This window comes from Myotis myotis, unplaced genomic scaffold (genome assembly GCF_014108235.1).
Source record: "Myotis myotis isolate mMyoMyo1 unplaced genomic scaffold, mMyoMyo1.p scaffold_m19_p_54, whole genome shotgun sequence".
Lineage (NCBI taxonomy): Eukaryota > Metazoa > Chordata > Mammalia > Chiroptera > Vespertilionidae > Myotis > Myotis myotis.
In genome coordinates this window covers 325494-344979 of record NW_023416362.1, presented here as the reverse complement: position 1 = coordinate 344979, position 19486 = coordinate 325494, and the positions used below count along the sequence as shown (strand labels likewise).

General features: G+C 47.8%; 1 protein-coding gene across 6 annotated transcripts in view; it reads left to right on the top strand.

Moving 5' to 3' along the window:
- The first annotated feature begins 718 nt into the window (after window positions 1-718).
- The window catches only part of PPP6R2 (protein phosphatase 6 regulatory subunit 2), a 62387-nt gene continuing 43619 nt past the window's right edge, over window positions 719-19486 (top strand). For 5 of the 6 annotated variants that reach the window (XM_036311340.1, XM_036311335.1, XM_036311337.1 and 2 more), the window contains exon 1: window positions 719-957. The gene's annotated coding sequence lies outside the window, so the exon portion shown is untranslated. Of the gene's footprint in view, window positions 958-17509; window positions 17599-19486 lie in introns of those variants that run through there. The other variant, XM_036311336.1, reaches the window with a different exon arrangement.

Genomic DNA, 19486 nt, shown 5'->3' with positions numbered 1-19486 from the left:
GGAAGTCAGGCAACCCAAGCCCGCGCCTGCAGCCGGCAGCGCGAGGCCCCAAGCAAACCCTCTGGCGCCCCCTTCCTGCCCAAGCTCAGCGGAGGCCAGGCCAGATCCGCTTCCGCGGGGAGGACCAAGGTGGACTGGAAGATACTGCTTAGGTCAGCGGTTCTCAACCCAGGCAACGTGCCCAAGGAGTTCAGAGGACACCCCGCTGCCCCATAGGGAGAGGACCTCAGCCATCGCGAAGGGCCCCCCGAGAGCAGGGAGACACCCGCCCCCGGGGTGCGCCCTCTCTCTGAAGGGGTAGTTCTGTTGCTGCCGGTGCGGCAGGAAACTTATCACCGCAAGTGCATTGTCCCATGACGAGGTACCTGTGCTGGTACAGAAATTCAGCAGAACCTCAGCGGGACCAGTAAGAGGAGAAAGCTGCCCCCACCCACGCCGCCCAGCGTCCGTCAGCCCACTCGCGCCCCCGCACCCGGCTCAGAGCCGCTCAGGATACGGACGCGTCTGAGTGAGCAGCGGGCCCCGCCCACACAGCGCCCCGCCCCGCCCCAGCGTGAAGCCCCAACCCCAGCGTGCGTGCCCCGAGAGGCCCCGCCCTTCCCGTGTAGCCCCACCCCCAGCGTGCGTGCCCCGAGAGGCCCCGCCCTTGTCCGTGAAGCCCTGCCCCCCCGCGCCAGCGTGCGCGCCCCGAGAGGCTCCGCCCCCGCGCCAGCGTGCGCGCGCCCGCCCCGCAGCCGCCATTTTGGAGTGACCCGAGCGCTACCTGCGGCCTCAGCCGGTCCCGAGCCGCCCGCCGGCCCGCGCAGTGTCCGTGGGCGCCGAGTCCGTAGGCGCCGCGCCGGGCCGGGCCCATGTGCGTGCGGCCCGCCCCAGGCCGCCTGGGCTTCGTCTCCGCCAACACCCTGGCCTCCACCCGGGCCTCCGAGGAGCCGCCGCGACGCCCGGCCCGCGGGGCAGGTGAGTGCGGCCGCCGCAGGCTCCTCAGCGCCCGCGCCCGTCCGTGCCCCGGGCGTGCCCACCGGTGTCAGTGCCCCCATGTCAGTGCCCGCCCCTCCCCTGCCAGTGACCTCCCTTCAATGACAGGCCGTCGGTGTGCACCCCGCCCCGTCGGTGGCTCCCGTTTCTCTCCGCCTCAGCGCCCGACGTCGGCGCCTCTGCCCCTTCGGCTCCGTCAGGGACCGTCCTGTCAGCGCCCGACCTGCCTGTCTGCGCGGGACACTCCGCCCCGCTGCTCGCCCCCGCCCGCCGTCCCGCTCGGTGGCCCCGCTTCCGGGCTCCGAGTGTGGCCACCCCCTGCCCCAGCCCCGGCACCTCCTGCCCCTTGACGGCCCCCACCTGCCGCTGTGCCCCTGACCGCCTGGCTGCCCACCCCTGGCTCCCGAGCCTCCCGGTGGCTCCTGGGGCCCGGCCTGCCCGCCGCCGGCAGCCCCTCCTCGGGCTGCGCCCGGACCCGCCTGCCGCGTCCCTGGCCTTGTCCGCCCGGTCGGGACTCCTTCGCCCACTGTCACCTCCCAGGCCCTTCCGGCACCGGCAGCTGCTGGCGGCTCTCCCCTCCCTTCCTTTCTCCTCCCGTTTGGCTTGTCTAACTCACAAGCTCTGGGGCGAGAGGCAGTGGCTGCGAGAGGAGCCGGGGGCTGCAGGGGCGAAGGCCCGAGGTGCCTCCTCGGGACCCAGACCCCTCGTGTGCGGCCGTGGCCCGGTGAGAGCACCGGCCTTGCCGCCAGGCCGCTCCCTGCGGGCCCTGAGTCCCGAGTGGACCTGGGCCCAGCCGGAGTTGTAAGCGCCATTGTCAGACGTGGGACGGGGACGTGCCTCAGGCGAGAGCGAGGTGTTGGGAGTGGGTGGGGGTGGGGTGTAGGCCCTGGGGTCCCCCTGGGGCTTTGTGGGGAGAGCTGTTGGGAATGCTGATCCGCGGGGAAGAGAGGACTCGGGGATGGAGCAGGCGGTGGACTGGGGGGCGTTGCAGATGGAGGTGGAAGGAAGGCCGGAGGGAGGCCAGGCTGCAGGCACAAGCCCAGCGGGGGGGGGTGGCTAACGCCTTGGGCATGGCCACTACTCAGACACAGCGCGCCAGGAGCTGACCGTTTGTGTGTGCGACTGTGTCAAGTGCGTGGGGTGAGGGACTTCATTTAGTCCCCCAGGAACCTCCTGTGTTAGCATGAAGAGACAGCGACACGACACATGGGCAGGTTGCCTAACCCCCCCCCCCCCCCCTTATTTTGGTTAAGGAAATGGTTAACTTTAAAAGTACTGTTTTTAAGTTTTTAAGTAATAACGATAGCTGATTGAGTACCAGTCACTTATTTAAAAAAACAGCCCTAGCCAGTTTGGCTTAGTGGGTAGAGCATCAGCCCATGGACTGAAGGGTTGCCCGTTCCATTCCAGTCAAAGGGCACATACCTCAGTTGCAGGCTCCATCCCTGGTCGGGATGTATGCAGGAGGCAACCAATCATGTGTCTTTCTCGCATGGATGTTTCTCTTTTCTGTCTCTCCCCCCCCCTCCACTCTCTCTAAAAATCAATGGAAAAAATATCCTAAGGTGAGGCTTAACAACAACAACAAAATATCAATGGAAAAAATGTCCTCTGGTTAGGATTAACAAAAAACAAAGCAAAAAAGACAAGACCAGGTTATTTTATTTTTTATTTTATTTTATTTAGTAGTGGCCCAGTGCACGAAATTCATGTGGGGGGTGTGTCCCTCAGCCCAGCCTGTACCCTCTCCAATCTGGGACCCCTTGGGGGTGTCCGACTCGCAATCTGGGACCGCTGGCCCCTAACCGCTCACCTGCCTGCCTAATCGCCCCAATTGCCCCCGCTGCTGGCCTTCTCACCCCCAGCTTCCCCCTCTTTGTTGGCCTGATCGCCCCCAACTGCCCCCCCAACCAGCCTGCTCACCCCTAACTGCCCCTGCTGCCCCCCCCCCCCCCCGCCTGCTTGCCACCAACTGCCCCCCCTCTGCAGGCCTGATCGCCGCCAACTGCCCCCCCCCACCCGCCTGATCACCCCCAACTCTCCTCCCCTCCTGGCCTGATTGCCCGTAAACGCCTCTGCCTTGGCCCCGCTACCATAGCTTTGTCCGGAAGGACATTCAGAAGGTTTCTCGGTCTAATTAGCATATTACCCTTTTATTAGTATAGACTAGAGGCCTGGTGCGCGAAATTTGCGCATGGGAAGGGGGGTCCCCTCAGCTTGGCCTGCACCCTCTCCAATCTGGGAACCCTCTGGACCTCTGGCTCCTAACTGCTCACCTGCCGGCCTGATCGCCTCTAACCACCTCTGCCTCGGCCCCTGTGGGTTTGTGTCTCCAATCCGGCCCCCAGCAGCCCCAGCACTGAGGTGGTGGGGCTTGGGGCTGCTGGGTGCCAGGCCTGTGGGTTTGTGTCTCCGATCATGCCCCCAGCAGCCCCAGCACCACAGTGGCTGCCCTTGGGGCTGCTGGGTGCCGGGCCTACAGGTTTGTGTCACTGATCCGGCCCCTAGCAGCCCCAGCACCGCAGTGGCTGGCCTTGGGTCTGCTGGGTGCCGGAGCTGCTGGGTGCCAGTCCTGCGGGTTTATGTCTCTGATCCCCCCAGCAGCCCCAAGCCCCGCCATCGCTGGGGCTGCTGGGAGCTGGGCTCTGTGTGTTTGTGTCTCCCATCTGGCCCCCAGCAGCCCCAAGCACTGCCTGGCCGCTATGGATGGGGCCATCTTTGTTGGGTTAATTTGCATACTTGCCCTGATTGCTGGTGGGTGTAGAGTGATGACCAATTTGCATGTTTCTCTTTTATTAGTGTAGATTGTTAATCCTAGCAGAAGGATATTTTTTCCATTGCTTTTTAGAGAGAGTAGAAAGGATGTGAGAGAAACACATTGATTGGCTGTCTCCGCACACCCCCTACTGGGGCGGGGATCAGAACCCATAGCCTTTCAGTGTGTGGGCTGATGCTCTAATCACTGAGCAGCACTGGCCAGGGGAGGCCCTGGTATTTTTTAATGTGTATTACCTATATCATCTCTTTTAATTATTATTATTTTTTTTGGTTAATCCTTACCTGAGGATATTTTTCCATTGATTTTTAGAGAGGGTGAAAATGAGGGGAAGAGAGAGACACACATCAATTGGTTGCCTCCCGCATATACCCTGACCAGGGCTGGGGATCAGTACCGGGGATAGAGCCTGCAGCCGAGGTACATGCCCTTGACTAGAATTGAACCGGTGACCCTTCAGTATGTGGGCTGACACTCTGTCCACTGAGCCAAACTATCTAGGGCTAATTCTTTTTTTAAACAAAGTGCTTTATCTTTTATTCTTGTATCCTTGTGAGATATAACATTTTGACATAAAGTGGGTATATGACTTGTGCAGACCTTACTATAAACCAGAATGAAAACCAGTGCTAAATTCTACATTTCAGCATCTAACCTGATAATCATTTAATTCTAAAAACAACTTGATGTAGTTTCTCTTAATACTTCTGTTACTATTCTTATGAGAACACTGAAGCATAGACAAATTAAGTAACATACCCAAGGTCACAGTAAATAAATGAGTGGGTCAGGCACATGATGATCTGAATGCAGAATACAATGCAAAAGATCCACAGTATTGGGAAGTCAATTTCACTCTTACCCTGTCCCTCAGCCATCTGCTTCCTCTTGGAAATCATGCCATATTCATGTACAGCAAACAGCCCTCTTCTTTTTAGCACAGAATATGCAATTGTAGTCTTATTTTTTCAAAAATTCCACTGTGTAAAAAGTATTAATGTTTTATACCCAATGTAATATACAGATCTTTATAACTTTGATGACTTTTAAAAAATATTTTTGTTGATTTCAGAGAGGAAGGGAGAGGGAGAGAGAGAATCATCTATTGGCTGCCTCCTGCACGCCTCCTAGTGGGGATCCAGCCCGCAACCCGGGCATGTGCCCTGACTGGTAATCGAACCGTGGCCTCCTGGTTCATAGGTTGATACTCAAAACACTGAGCCACACTGACCGGGCACTTTGATAAATTTTAATAAATGTATACACCATTGTGTCTATCACTCATGCTAAGATATAGAGCATTTCTATCACCCCTAAAAGTTTGCGTCTGTTTCCAGTTTTTACACCAGCCCTAAAATCCCAAGGCAACCATATTTCTGATTTTTATTATTATAGATTCATTTTTCAGATTCTTGAACTTCATATTAAATTAATGAAATCATAAAGCATATGGTCTTTTGTATCTGTCTTCTTTTGCTCAGTGTGATGTTTTTGTGGTTTAGTGATTTTGGTGCCTGTATTTGTAGTTTGTGCTTTTTATTTGAGTAATACTCTTTTGTATGAAAATGTCATCATTTGTTTATTGCTCTTCTGTTGATGGACATTTGGGTTGCTTTTATTTTTTGGCTATTCTGACTAAAATCTGAAGATTCTTAGGCATGTCTTTTGTTATTTCTTGTGAGCAAATATTTAGGAGTGGGATTGCTGGGTCATGATATAGATGTGTGTTTAGCTTTTCTAGAAACTGCCAAACAGTTTTCCATACTGGTACCATTTTATACTCCTGCCAGTAATATAGGAGAGTTCCAGTTTCTCCACATCCACATCAGCACTTGGTATTGTCAGTCTTTTTAATTTTAGCCATTCAGGTGGTGGTGGTATCTTATTGTGGTTTTACTTTGTATTTCTCTGGTGAATAAAATGGCAAGCAGCTTTCCATGTGCGTATTGGCCATCTGTGTATCTCTTGTGAAGTGTCAGGTCTTTTGCCCATTTTTTATTGGATTGTTTGTCTTTTTATTATTTATTTTTAGAAGTTCAAAAAAACGTATATTTTGGCCCTGGCCAATGTGGCTCAGTTGTGCTGGGCATCATCCCATGCACTGAAAGGTTGCTGGTTCAATTCCCAGTCAGGGCACATGCCAAGGTTTTGGGCTTGATCCCCTGTGGGGAGGGTGCAGGAGGCAGCTGATTGATGTTTCACTCTCACATCAATGTTTTTCTCTCTCTCCCTTTTCCTTCCTCTCTCTAAAATTCAATAAAAATATAAAAAATATATTCTGGTTATGTGTCCTTTATGAGTTATGTGTATATACATACATATGTAGTGAGGGAGTGGGAAGAAGAGAGGAAGTGAGGGGTGAATATTTTTTCCTTTTTATGGTTTGCCTATTTGTTTCTTAATAGTGTGTTGAACAGAAAATTTTAGTTCAGATGAAGTAAAAATATGTCAATATTTTTCTTTTTTTGTACCTTTATAGTGGTAGCGTTTGTATTTAGGTTTATGATTCATCTTTTTCTTTTTAAAGAAACTTCAGCTTTTGTTAAAGTTTTGGTATATGTATATGCATGTAAAATCATCATAGTCAAGATTGTGTACATATCCATCACCCCCCAAATTTCCCCATGCCACTTTGCGACCCCTAACTCCCACCCTTCCCTACCATTCCACCTCCAAGCAAATACTGATCTGCATTTATTTATTTTAGTTAATCCTCACCCAAAGGTATTTTTTTATTGATTTTTTTTTTTTAGAGAGGCGGAGGGGAGAAAGAAAGAGAGAGAGAGAGAGATATTGATGTAAGAGAGAAATATCCATTGGTTGCCTCTTCTATGTACCTCATCCGGGAACTGAACCCACAGTCTAGCTTTGTGCCTTGACCAGGAATCTGACTGTGACCTTTTGGTGTATAGGACAATGCTTCAATCAACTGAGCCACACTGGCCAGGGCTGATCTATTTTCCGCGTGACCCATCTTGTTGTTTTTAAAAATATGTTTTTATTAATTTCAGAGAGAGGAGGGAAGAGGGAGAGATAGAAACATCAATGAGAGAGAATCATTGATCAGCTGCCTCCGGCATGCCCCCTACTGGGGATCGAGCCTGCAACCTGGGCATGTACCCTGACCAGGAATCTGAACCATGACCTCCTGATTCATGGGTTGATGCTCAACCACTGGGCCACACCAGCTGGGTCAGCTTGAATTATTTTTTAGGTGAGGTAGACTCAGGGTGCTTTTTTTCTCCACATGGACTATATAATCTTTCTGGCATCATTTGTTGAAAAGACTCTCTTTTCTGCATTAAATTGCATTGGAGGCGTTGTTATAAATTACTTGAAGATGTGTGCATAGGCTTATTTCTAGGCTTTCTGTTATGTTCCATTGGTCTGTTTCTCTATCCTGTGCCAATACCACACTTTGAATTACTGTAACTTAATGGTAAGTCTTGAAATCAGGAGTGTAAGACCTTCACTTTCACTTTTCCACAGAATTTTCTGCAAGTTTTAGAATACGCTTTTCAATTTGTACAAAAATTTTTGCTGAGAGTTTGGTTGGGATTACATTTAATCTATAGATTAATTTTAGAATTGAATAATGTCGAGTCTTCTGATATGTGCCCATGGTATGTCTTTCCATTTATTTAAATGTTTAATTTTTCTCAGCAATTCTTTGTAGTTTTCAGTATGATGGTACACTTTTTTATTCAATATATTTGTAGATATTTGATATTTTTTATGTCATTTAAAATATTTTTATATTGTTTTTCAATTATTTGTTGTTAATGTACAAAAACACGGTTAGTGTGTACTGATCATGGATCCTATAACTTTGCTCAATTCACTTAGTTCTCATAGTGCATTTGTATATTCCTTTGGGTTTTCTATCTATATAATCATTATCTACAAATAAAGACAGTTTTACTTTTTTCCCAATTGTTAAACCTTTTATTTCTTTTTCTTGCACCGTTAAACTGGCTAGGACCGTTGAATAGGAGTGGAGATAATGGGCCTTCAGTGGTTGAGAAAATTGCTTTCTAGTCCTAATGTGTGGAATGTTTTTACCATGAAAGGTGTTGATTTTGTCCATTGCCTTTTCTGCAACTTTTTTTTCCCTTCACATATAGAACATTTTAAGGTTCATCTTAAAATTATTGTTCTTCACTAAGAAAGCCCCAGAGCACAGATCTTGTAAAATTCAATCATTAAAATAGTCTATACAAGCAGGAGTCCCCTAAACATTAGGTTAAAACAGCCCTGTCAGCCCTAGCTGGTTGCTCAGTGGTCAGAGTGTTGGTCCGCAGACTGAAGGATCTTGGGTTCGATTCTGGTCAAGGCAGGTACCTCGGTTGCAGGCTCCATCCCTGGCCTGTGTGCAGGAGGCAATCAATCGATGTTTCTCTCTCTCTGTCTCTCTCTTCTCCCTTCTACTCTCTAAAAATCAATGGAAAAATGTCTGCTGGTGAGGATTAACAAACAAAATAATAAAACAGCCCTGTCACCCTTCCAACCCCACCAGCTGGAGCCGAGTTTGAAGCTTTGGCTGGTTTTCCAGGGGGAGACGGAGGTGCAGGGCTGGGGCTGCCTCAGCCGCGGAGTCTGGCTGGGCCCCTTGCTGACATTCTGGCCACTGAATCCCACAGGGGGCCTTAGGGTTAGTGTTTGGCAGGAAGAAGCAGGGAGGAATGCAAAGCCCATAAAATGATGGTTCTGGTTTGTGTTGTTCAAGAAATCCCTGGTTCCATTTCCCTGGGTTAGCAGCAGACATTTATGGTTGGATACATGGTGTGTAAGGTTTATATATGCATTTATTTCCCCGTGGCTGTGTTGAAGGGAAAGAGTGTCTTTTTCTGCAACTTTTGAGGTGATCACTTGGTTTCTGTCCTTTATGCTGTTGATATATGGTGTGTTATATTAATTGATTTACAGGTATTAAAGCAACCTTGCATTCTTAGGATAAATCCCTTTGGTGTAGTGTATAACCTTTTTTATGTGTGTCCGGACTTGGTTTGCTTGTGTTTTGTTGAGGATTTTTACATCTATATTCATAAGAGACTAGTGGCCTAGTGCACGGATTCATGCACATTGAAAAGAAATTAATTAGAAGAAAGATTCGTGCAGTAATTACATTACTGCAAAAAATTACATGTCAAAATAGTATCCTATATAATAAAAGGCTAATATGCAAATAGACCGAATGGAGGAACAATCAGAAAAACGAAACATCTGGTTGCTATGATGTGCGCTGACCACCACGGGGCATGAATGGAACATGGTGGGCGTCGGCTGTGGCGGGAGAGTGGAGCAGGTGAGTGGGGACGCCAGACCAATGCAGGGCGCTGGTCGCTGTCATCGGGGCGAGCCTCTGGTGGTTATTAAAAAATTCTTTGCTCCTGCACGCTGCAGTCCCAACTGGCGTTCACACCCACTGCCAGTGCTGGCCCCACTCACACCCGCAGCCAGCGCTGGAGCTGCCGCCTGCACCCGCTTCCAGCACCCGGTGCTGGTCCTGATTGCCCCTGAGGGCTTCTGCACCTCCTCCTGCTCCTGAGGGGCGATCAGGGCAGCAGCCGCCACTTGCACCCGCTGCTGGCGCTGGCCCCAATCGCTCCGTGCCATCAGCAGGTGCGAGCGGGGCCAGTGCCGTCAGTGCATGGGAGAAGTGGTGGCGGGAGCAGGGCTGCCAGCAGATGGGACTGGTAGCCTTGGCGGGAGGGGCCAGGCGGGGGCGTGGAGAATGGGCCAAGACCCGCCCCTGTGCCTTCAGCAACCTCGTGGCCCACAGTTCCTTTCAAGGTGCACGAATTCGTGCACTGGGCCCCTAGTATATAATATCTATATACTAGGGGTTCAACTTCAGAGGTATATTGTGCCAATAATTGTTTTTCAGATATATTTTTTTGACGATGTTGATTTCTGTTAGTATACATTTTAAGGAACTACAATTCAATGTCAACAAGAACAACCATATTCACAATCGACAATGAAAGATTGAAACACACATGTGCGATTGGTGCCAGTGAGAGCTTTATATGTATTGCGCATTTGCAAGTAAACATTTACTTTTAAATTGCCAGTGTGCATCGTATGTACCATGCATACATAAATAAACGTTCATTTTTTTAATTTAACGACTTTTATAAATATTTAAAAATAAAATATAAAATGTTATATAATTTATTTAGAAATATTATCGAATATTAACGTTGACTATTTCGATTGACTTGTAAACGTTTTTTGACCGTGTTTTGTGCTGTTAGATGCTTGTCATTCGTTAATTCTATACACTTTTCATTTGTTTTATTTGAAGTGTCACAATTTGATGTTTATTTAATAATGTGACAGTGTCGCCCCGCACCATTAATGAGCATATTATCAAATAGTATTGAACTTTTTAAAAAAATATATTTTATTGATTTTTTACAGAGAGGAGGGGAGAGGGATAGAGAGTTAGAAACATCGATGAGAGAGAAACATCGATGAGCTACCTCCTGCACACCCCCTGCGGATGTACCCGCAACCAAGGTACATGCCCTTGACCGGAATTGAACCTGGGACCCTTGAGTTTGCAGGCTGACGCTCTATCCACTGAGCAAATTGGTTAGGACAGTATTGAGCTTTTTGATCCGATTGCCGAAAATGTAAGTGAAAACATCCCATGTTTTGACAGACAGGTGACGTTTCTGTAGTAACCTAACAAATATCGGTGTGTCTTCACACGTATATTCTCCTCTCTTTCTTTTTTTCTTTTTTAAAATATATTTTATTGAGTTTTTACAGAGAGGAAGGGAGAGAGATAGAGAGTTAGAAACATCAATGAGAGAGAAACATCGATCAGCTGCCTCTTGCACATCTACTGGGGATGTGCCCACAACCCAGGTACATGCCCTTGACCGGAATTGAACCCGGAACCCTTCAGTCCGCAGGCCGACGCTCTATCCACTGAGCCAAACCGGTTTCGGCATATTCTCCTCTCTTTCACATCTATAGCATAAAGTATGCCATTCTTTATGCCGGTCGGACGGTTGGACGTATGTATGGTCAGTGCACCAGTGGGGTCCCTCAGCCTGGCCTGCGGGATCGGGCCAAAACTGGCTCTCTGACATCCCCAAAGAGGTCCTGGATTGCGAGAGGGTGCAGGCCAGTCCGAGGGACCCCCCCCCCCCCCCCCGCACGATCGGAGCCGGGGAGGGATGCGGGAGATTGGCCAGCCAGGGAGGGACTGCAGGAGGGCTCCAGGGCGTGTCTGGCCTGTCTCACCATCCACCAGCAGCAAGCTAACCTACCGGTTGGAGTGTCCCTAGCCCCTGGTGGTCAGTACACGTCATAGCGAGCGGCTGAGCAGCCTTAGCATATCATTAGCACATTATGCTTTGACTGGTTGAATGTACGACCAGAAACTTAGCGTGTTAGGCTTTTGTTATATAGGATGATACTCTTTTGGTATCAGGGTAACTGGCCCCAGAGAATGAGTTGGGAAGTTCTTCATTGTTTTTGCAGATCACAGTTCTAGGTGGCATCATTGTCCTCAGCCTGAAGCTCTTTCTTCAGTTCCTTTATTTTTAAATTACTTTTTTACCCTTACCTGAGGATATTTTTTCCATTGATTTTTAGAGAGAATGTAAGGGAGAGGGAGAGACAGAGAGAAACACCGACGTGAGAGAGACACATTGATTGGTTGCCTCCTGCATGTCTCCGTCCAGGGCTGGGAGCCTGCAACTGAGTTACATGCCCTTGACTAGAATTGAACCCTGGGACCCTTCTATCTGCAGGCAGATGCTGTATTCACTGAGCCAAACTGGCTAGGACTTCAGTATTTCTTACGTTGTGGGTGTGCTGGGTACAGATTCTCTCAGCTTTTGTTTGTCTAGAAATGTCTTTATTTGCCCTTCAGTGTTGAGGGATATTTTTGCTGGTTATAAAATTCTAGGTTGACAGTTGTTTCTTTTAGCCCTTTGAAGAAGTTTCTCTAGCCCGGCCGTCATGGCTCAGTGGTTGAGCGTCAACCTAGGAACCAGGAGGTCATGGGTTCGATTCCCGGTCAAGGGCACATGCCGGGGTTGCAGGCTCCATCCCTAGTAGGGGGCATGCAGGAGGCAGCCGGTCCATGATTCTCATCACGGATGTTTCTGTCTCTCTTTCCCTCTCCCTTCCTCTCTGAAATCAATAAAAAAATATTAAAAAAAAAATAAAGTTTCTCCATCATCTCCCATAGTGTGTTGTTTCTGGTGAGAAGTCAGTTGTCATTCTTATTGTTCACCTGACATCTTTTCCTGCTGTGTTTTAAGGTATTTTATTTATTTTTATTAAGTAAGTAAATTCTCTATTTCTATAAACTTTTTTTCTTTTTCAGTTTGACGGTAATTTTCTAAGTTTGGTGTTTTAGTATTTATCCTTCCTGGGATTTACTTCAGTCCTTGGCTCTCTGGGTTGGCGTATGTAATCAACTTTGGAAACTTTTTGGCTGTTGTCTCACTCTCCTTTCCTCTTGGCAGTCCAGTGACATCTATTTTAGATTGTTTGATTTTCTCCCACAGGTGCTGAGCGTGGCTGTATTTTAAAAATTATTTTCTCTCACTGTTTACATGAGTATATTCTGTATTCATTTTGTTATTAATTCTATCCAATGACATTTAATTCCAGGTATTATATTTTTAATTTTGGCATTTCCTTTTGGTTCTTTTTTCCAGTTCACAAGTCTCTGCCAATTTTCGACCTGCTCATCCCTTCTGCCCTGTTTTCCCCAAAGTCCTTTAACATATTTATAATGGTGTTTTGAAGTTGTCATCTGTCAGTTGCAACATACGGTCATTTGTGGTTTCTGTAGATTGTTTTTTTCTCTTGATTGTGGTTCACATTTTTCTACTTTGCATGTCTAGTAATTTTGTTGTATAATGGACATTGTGGATAGTACATTCTAGTGACTCTGTTTTAGGTTATCTTCCCTTAAAGAGTATTAAGTTTTGTTATGGCTGGCTGTTAAATTACTGGGAGAGCATCTTGATCCTGTGAAGCTTTTCAAGGGTGGATCTGTTTGGTTTTTGCCCTATGTTTTAGGGCACAGCCCTTAGTTCTGGCATGGTTTTTACTCTCAAGCCATGGCCCTTCTGGGGTTTTAATGGAAAACCTTTCTAATATGGCAGAACAGAAAATCCAAAATTTGTCACCCAGTGTTGGACAACTGTTGAAATCTTTTTCATCTCACAACAGCTGCTTTCTGCCTGGTCAGGTGTATATGGGTTTGTGTGTATCTCTCTCTTTCTCAGCTGTATTGCTTTATTGAGGTATAATTAACCAATAAAATTGTAAGATATTTAAAGTACATCATAATTTTATATACATGTACATACATTGTGAAAGGATTCGTCCCATCTAGTTAATTATATCCATTGCCTCACATAGTTTGTGTGTGTGAGAACATTGAAGTTATATCCTCTTAGCAAATTTCAGTTATACAACACAGTTTCATCAGCTACAGTCCCCATTTGGTCCTCAGACCATATTCATCTCATAGCTGAATGTTCGCACCTTTACCAACCTCTTTCTACCCCCACCCCCCATCCCTGGCAGCCACTCCCTACTCTGTTTCTATGAGTTTGACTTTTTTTCTATTTGATTTCTTGGCATGTCATCTTACCATGTGCAGCTCAGGAGTCAGCCAAGGATTTGGGAGGAATTTTAATGAAGATTTTGAAGCTTTTTCTCTTTTTGTTGTTGTTAATCCTCACCCAGCGTTATTTTCTCCACTGATTTTCAGAGAGAGTAGAAGGGAAAGAGGGGGGGGGGTGTGTGGAGAGAGAGAGAAACATTAATGTGAGAGAGACAACCCAGGTATGTGCCCTTGACTGGGATCGAATTTATGTGGGTCGGTGCTCTAACCACTGACCAACACCGGCCAGGGTGGGATTTTCCCTTCTTTGTTCAGTTTCCCCTTCAGTTTTTAGCCATTCTGTAGCCCTGACCTCTGACATTTTTCCTGCAGTCGTATGCTGTGTAAGCGTGGTCTGACCTAAGCACTGTTGCCCACCTCTGTGAGCAGTGTGTGTCGGGGGGTGCCCTCAGTGTCGAGCTCATATTTCTGTTTCCTTCTTCCCTTGATTCTGGGGACAGTAAGAGCAGACAGTTCCTTGAGGAAGCTTTGCTGTGAACAGGGATTGGAAAAATGTCTGTGGGGCAGGGTGTGTGCGTGTGCACACAGATGGGAGGGCACTGGAGATTCCTGCGGCAGAAGCATTGGAAGGTGTGAGGGGAGGGGCCTGCAGTGTGAGGAAGGGGCTGGCCTTTGGGAGCCCAGGACCCTTTTCTATCATAGCAGGAGGGGAGGCAGGGAATAGGAGAGGTCCCAGTTGAGACCTTCTCCTTTTCTATGGATTCAGGGGGTATGCATGCTGGAGGGTGAAGGAAAGAGTAGAAGGAAAAACAGGGTTGTTATATTAGTTATCTATTGCAGCAGACCATCCAGTGATGAGTGGCTTAAAACAACCATCTTGTTTCCGGTCATGAGTCTGTGGGTTGAGCCCAGTTGGGGTTGGGTTCAGCCAGATGGCTCCTCTCTACTTCCGTATATGATCAGGGCCTTGGCTGGGGGTGCAGGCCTCTGCAGGGCCCATGGGCCTTCACACACTGGTCACCGGAGTCCAAGAGACTGAGGGTGGACTCTGTGAAGCCTCTTGAAGCCGAGGCTCAGAACTGCACCAGGTCCTCATCGTGCCACCTCCGTGGCTGCAGCAGGTCCAGGAGTCCCAGGATGGGCAGGTAGACTCACTTCTCGATGAAAGCGGCTGTACACAATTGTGCTTATCTGACATTTGTCGCAATTGTCTGAAGAGGGAAACTAGCTCCCTCTTGAGGTTTGTGGCCATTAATTGAAAATGAGTGAAACTCAAGCCTCTCATTCCTCAGGGAAGCCTTCTCTGACCAACAACACTCACTGGGCACTTGCTGTTCGCCAGGCAGGTGCTGAGCATTTGATAGATTATCTTGTTTCATGTTCGCATTGACCTTGGAGGTATATACTTTCGTCATCCGCATTTTACAGTCGGGGAGACGGAGACACAGAGAGTTTAAGAAGCTTAGGCCAGTAAGTGGTGGGGCTGAGCATCCAGCCAGGCAGGTGCACCTGGAGTTGAGGCTCAGCCCCCAGGCACACCACCTTGTAGGAGTCACGTCTTCCCCTCCATGGGCATCGTGAGCGCTAACGTACCCCAGGCACTCCGGGTCAGGCCTGCTTCCAAGCACAGGACTTAGCCTCAGTCAGTCCTCACACCCACCCTAGGAGGTCAGTATTTTTAGCCCCGTCTACAGAGAGGCCCTAAGGCACAGGAACTGGGTGGTCTGTCCTCAGCACTGGAAGAAAACGATGCTCCAGGCTGTGTGCCTGCCTGCCATCTCCCTCCCAGTGGGCTGCGGTGGAGACCTGCGGGACCTGTCTTCTCTGTTAGAGGTCAGGCTCTTTGGGGCAGGACTCTGTTCGTCCATTCTCTCTCCCATGCCCCTGGGCTGCTGGTGGCAGTCAGACCTTCTGGAGCTCCTCTTCAGGAATTGACTCCTCTTCTTTCTGTCAGCCCACTGATTGCTTCATTTTTTCTCATTCAGGGTTTATTCACATTTCCTAAAATCCACCCTTTTAAAGTGTACAATTCAGTAACTTTTAGTGTATTTACAAGTTTGTGCAGCCATCACCAACTCCAGAATGTTTGTCACCCCACGAAGAAACCATGGCTCCATTTGAAGACTGCACCTCTCTCTCCCCAGCCTCAATCCCCTCGAGCCTGTGAGACCCTGCTCTGTCTCTTTCTTGGCTCTGCCGGTGGCCTCCCTGCCCCGTGCAGCCAGGGCAGTACCTTCCTGTTATCTCTCTCCACCGTCATCACTCCTTCTGCACCTGTGTGGATACCTCCCTTTCCTCTTTATCGACTGGGCCAGAATCTGGTGTCATGTGGAGATGGAGAACATGGACTTTGCTGAGCCAACCTGGGTTCAAGTTCTAGAACTGACATTTATTAACCTCGTGACCTGGGCCAGTTCTGGGACTTTGCCCTGTGGGCGAAGCTATGGTGAGCTGCCGTTCCCACCGAGCTGCACCGAGCACGGGTGCAGCTCTCTGGAGTATGTGTCTCTTGTCTGCTGGACTGGGAGGTGTCTTTTCTGTCACCCAGCAGTTCTGTGTCCAAGTGAAGAAAAGCTGGGAAGCACTTGCTATGCATGAAGATACATGTCTAGAAGTCCAGGCAGCCTCGCTTGTAATAGTAATAAGTCAGGGATGGCCTGGGAGGCCTCGCAGGGATGCAGTGCCTGCCAAATTCAAAATGAAAGCTACCTGTGTCAGTATACATGATTTCCTAAAATTCAAAGTTGTTCTTAAAACACTTGGAGAGCGCATGTGTGTGTTATAAAAGTATATTCTTTTTAAAAAATATTTTTATTGATTTGAGAGAGGGGGAGAGAGAGAGAGAGAAAGAAACATCAATGATGAGAATCACTGACCAGCTGCCTCCTGCACGCCCCCTACTGGGGATCAAGCCCTTGACCAGAATCGAACTTGGGACCCTTCAGTCCACAAGCCGACACTCTATCCACTGAGCCAAACCAGCCAGGGCTAAAAGTATATTCTTTTTTTTTTCAAATATATTTTATTGATTTTTTTTACAGAGAGGAAGGGAGAGGGAAAGAGAGTTAGAAACATCAATGAGAAAGAAACATCGACCAGCTGCCTCCTGCACACCCCCCACTGGGGATGTGCCCACAACCAAGGTACATGCCCTTGACCGGAATCGAACCTGGGACCCTTGAGTCCGCAGGCCGACACTCTATCCACTGAGCCAAACCAATTAGGGCTAAAAGTATATTCTTAAAACAGTGCATTACTTATAAACACACGGGCAGTGAAAGATTGCAATTATGATGCTGCAAGTTAATGATTACCTTTAGGAGGAAGGGAATGGAATGGGTGTCAGTTTCTCAGTGTATTAGAAATGTGTGGTTTTTAAAAATAGGGATATGTGAACAATTCTTAACATTTATTAAATCTCAGTATATGGGTATTTGTCATACTCTTCTGTGGATCTTTTTGTATTTTTAATTTTTTTCATAATTTAAAATAATATTTCAAACCAGATTATTATAATGTGATTTTCTAAAAGATGTGTAAACAGACTTGTGTGAATCCTGAGGAAGGACTCAGGAAAGCTTGATGTGAGTGTTGTGGTTGAATTTTGGATTGAAGAGCTGGCAGGACTTTGTCAAGTAGGGAGGTGGGAGGAGGGCCGTTCCAGGCAGTGGGGGCCACGTGCAGAGCGTCAGCTATGGGAGACCCTCAGCATGTTCAGGAAGTGGTAAGTGTTGGTATGGTTAGAGCAGGGGTCCTCAAACTATGGCCCCGCCGGCCACATGCAAATACAAATATTGCATTTGTTCCCTGTTTGTTTTTTTACTTCAAAATAAGATATGTGCAGTGTGCATAGGAATTTGTTCATAGTTTTTTTTTAAACTATAGTCCGGTCCTCCAACGGTCTGAGGGACAGTGAACTGGCCCCGTTTAAAAAGTTTGAGGACCCCTGAGTTAGAGAGAGGGCTGGGGAGGAGGAAACAACCACACTGAGTCCTGTCCCCCTTATAGTGCCCTCAGGTAGAGGCTCACAGGAGAAGGACACTGTGTTCTTTGTCCCCTGTCCCTCTTTCCTGCCTTTTTGGGGATTGAGTATTTTTATGATTCTATTTGGGCCTTTGTCTATCTTTCATGTCTCCATTTAACATGTCTAATCTTTTCTCTAGGTTTTTGAAGATACGGAATACAGTTAGGACAACTGTTTAAATGTCTTTGTTTAGTCTATCATTTGTGTCATTTCTGGGTTAGTTTTGATTGATTTTTCACTTCATTATGTCCACTGAGCCAAACCAGTTAGGGCTGATTTTTCACTTCATTATAGTTCATGTTTTCTTCCTTGTATGTCTGGTAATTAATTAATTAATTAATTTATTTATTGTGAATCCTCACCCAAGGATATTTTTCCATTGATTTTTTTTAAAGAAAGGGTAGAAGGGAGGAGGAGAGACAGAGAGAGACAGAAACATTGATGTGAGAGAGACACATCGATTGGTTGCCTCCTGCCTGCGACCTTCCTTGATGCTCTATCCACTGAGCCAAACTGCCAAGACACTGAATTTATTGTGTTGGATGCTGGGTATTTTTGTATTTCTATACATATTCGTGACCAAAAGGTCAGAAAAAATTCTGAGATGTGGTTAAATTACTTGGAAACAGTTTGATTCTGGTGGGTCTTACTTTTAAGCTTTGTTAGGTGAGACCAGAGTAATGTTTAGTCTAGCAGTGGTCAGCAAACCACGGCTCGCAAGCCACATGCAGCTCTTTGGCCTCTTGAGTGTGGCTCTTCCACAAAATACCACGTGCGGGTGCGCACGTACAGTGCGATTGAAACTTCATGGCCCATGCGCAGAAGTCAGTATTTTGTGGAAGAGCCACACTCGAGGGGCCAAAGAGCCGCATGTGGCTCGCAAGCCGCAGTTTGCCAACCATCCCGTAGGGCTAATTTTGCCCCAGCTGGAGAATTAGGAAGTTTGCACTGTGACTGGGAGGAAGAGTGTCCCTGGCTCCCTGTGAGCTCGAGGGTTGTTCCTGGTAGCCCTTTAGGCGCTGCTGTCCTGGCCTGGAGGCTGCCTCACACGCTGCTGTCAGCACCCAGCTGGAGCCTGCACCTCTGTGCCACTCCCCTCCAGTGCTCTGTCCGAACTGAGCATCAGTGCCTCGGCCTCAAGAGGTGGCTGCACCTGGCACCTCTGCTGCGCCCAGAGCCACGGTCCTCCCCAGGCAGGGAGCTGGGCAGGGAGAGGGTCCTCTCGTTTCCCTTCTGTCAGGGATGGCTCTTCCTCATTGCCTGGTGTTCGTTTTCTTGAAAACTGTTCCATATATTTTACCCTTTAATTTTTTTTTAGTTGTTGCAGGTGGGAAGGTAAATTTGTTCCCTGTAGCAAAAAGATCAAAAACAGGTTTTAGAATGAAGGTATAAGGTGGCTTTTAAAATAGCCATGGACCTAGGAGAATGCTGACCCCCATTCTGGTGGGAGAGAGAGCAGAGGTGGCCTTTTTTTGGGTGGTCATCAGGGAATTCATGGGCCCAGGGAAGGAAATGCTGAAGACTAGTTTCCAATGGTGAAATCATGACTTTCATGCAAGTACCAAGTGAGCTTCCCAGGCTCCAGGTGTCCATGCTTTTGCTGGAGACGTGGAGTCAGTCAGTTCATTGGGCAGTGCTATGCTGGTCGCCTGATTTGGAAATGGTATGTAGAGGTCACTGTTGGAGATGCTTCTAGACATTGTGATGGATTATCAGTCACCTTGTGACCAGGAATATGTTTTTTTGTTTTGTTTTTTTTTTTTGAGAGAGAGAGGGAAATAGAGAGAGGGGCTGAGGGGAGAGAGAAACATAGTTTTGTTGTTCCACTAATTTATGCATTCATTGGCTGTTTCTTTTAAAATATATATATTTTTGTTTATTTCAGAGAAGAAGGAAGAGAGAAAGAGAAACATCAGTGATGAGAGAGAATCCTTGATCGGCTGCCTTAAGTCTATATAACCTGGGCATGTGCCCTGACTGGGTGGAACTGTGACCTCCTGATTCATAGGTCAACACTCAACCACTGAGCCATTCCAGCCTCATTGGCTGATGCTTGAATGTGCCCTGACCGGGGATTGAACTGGCAACCTTGGTGTATTGGAAT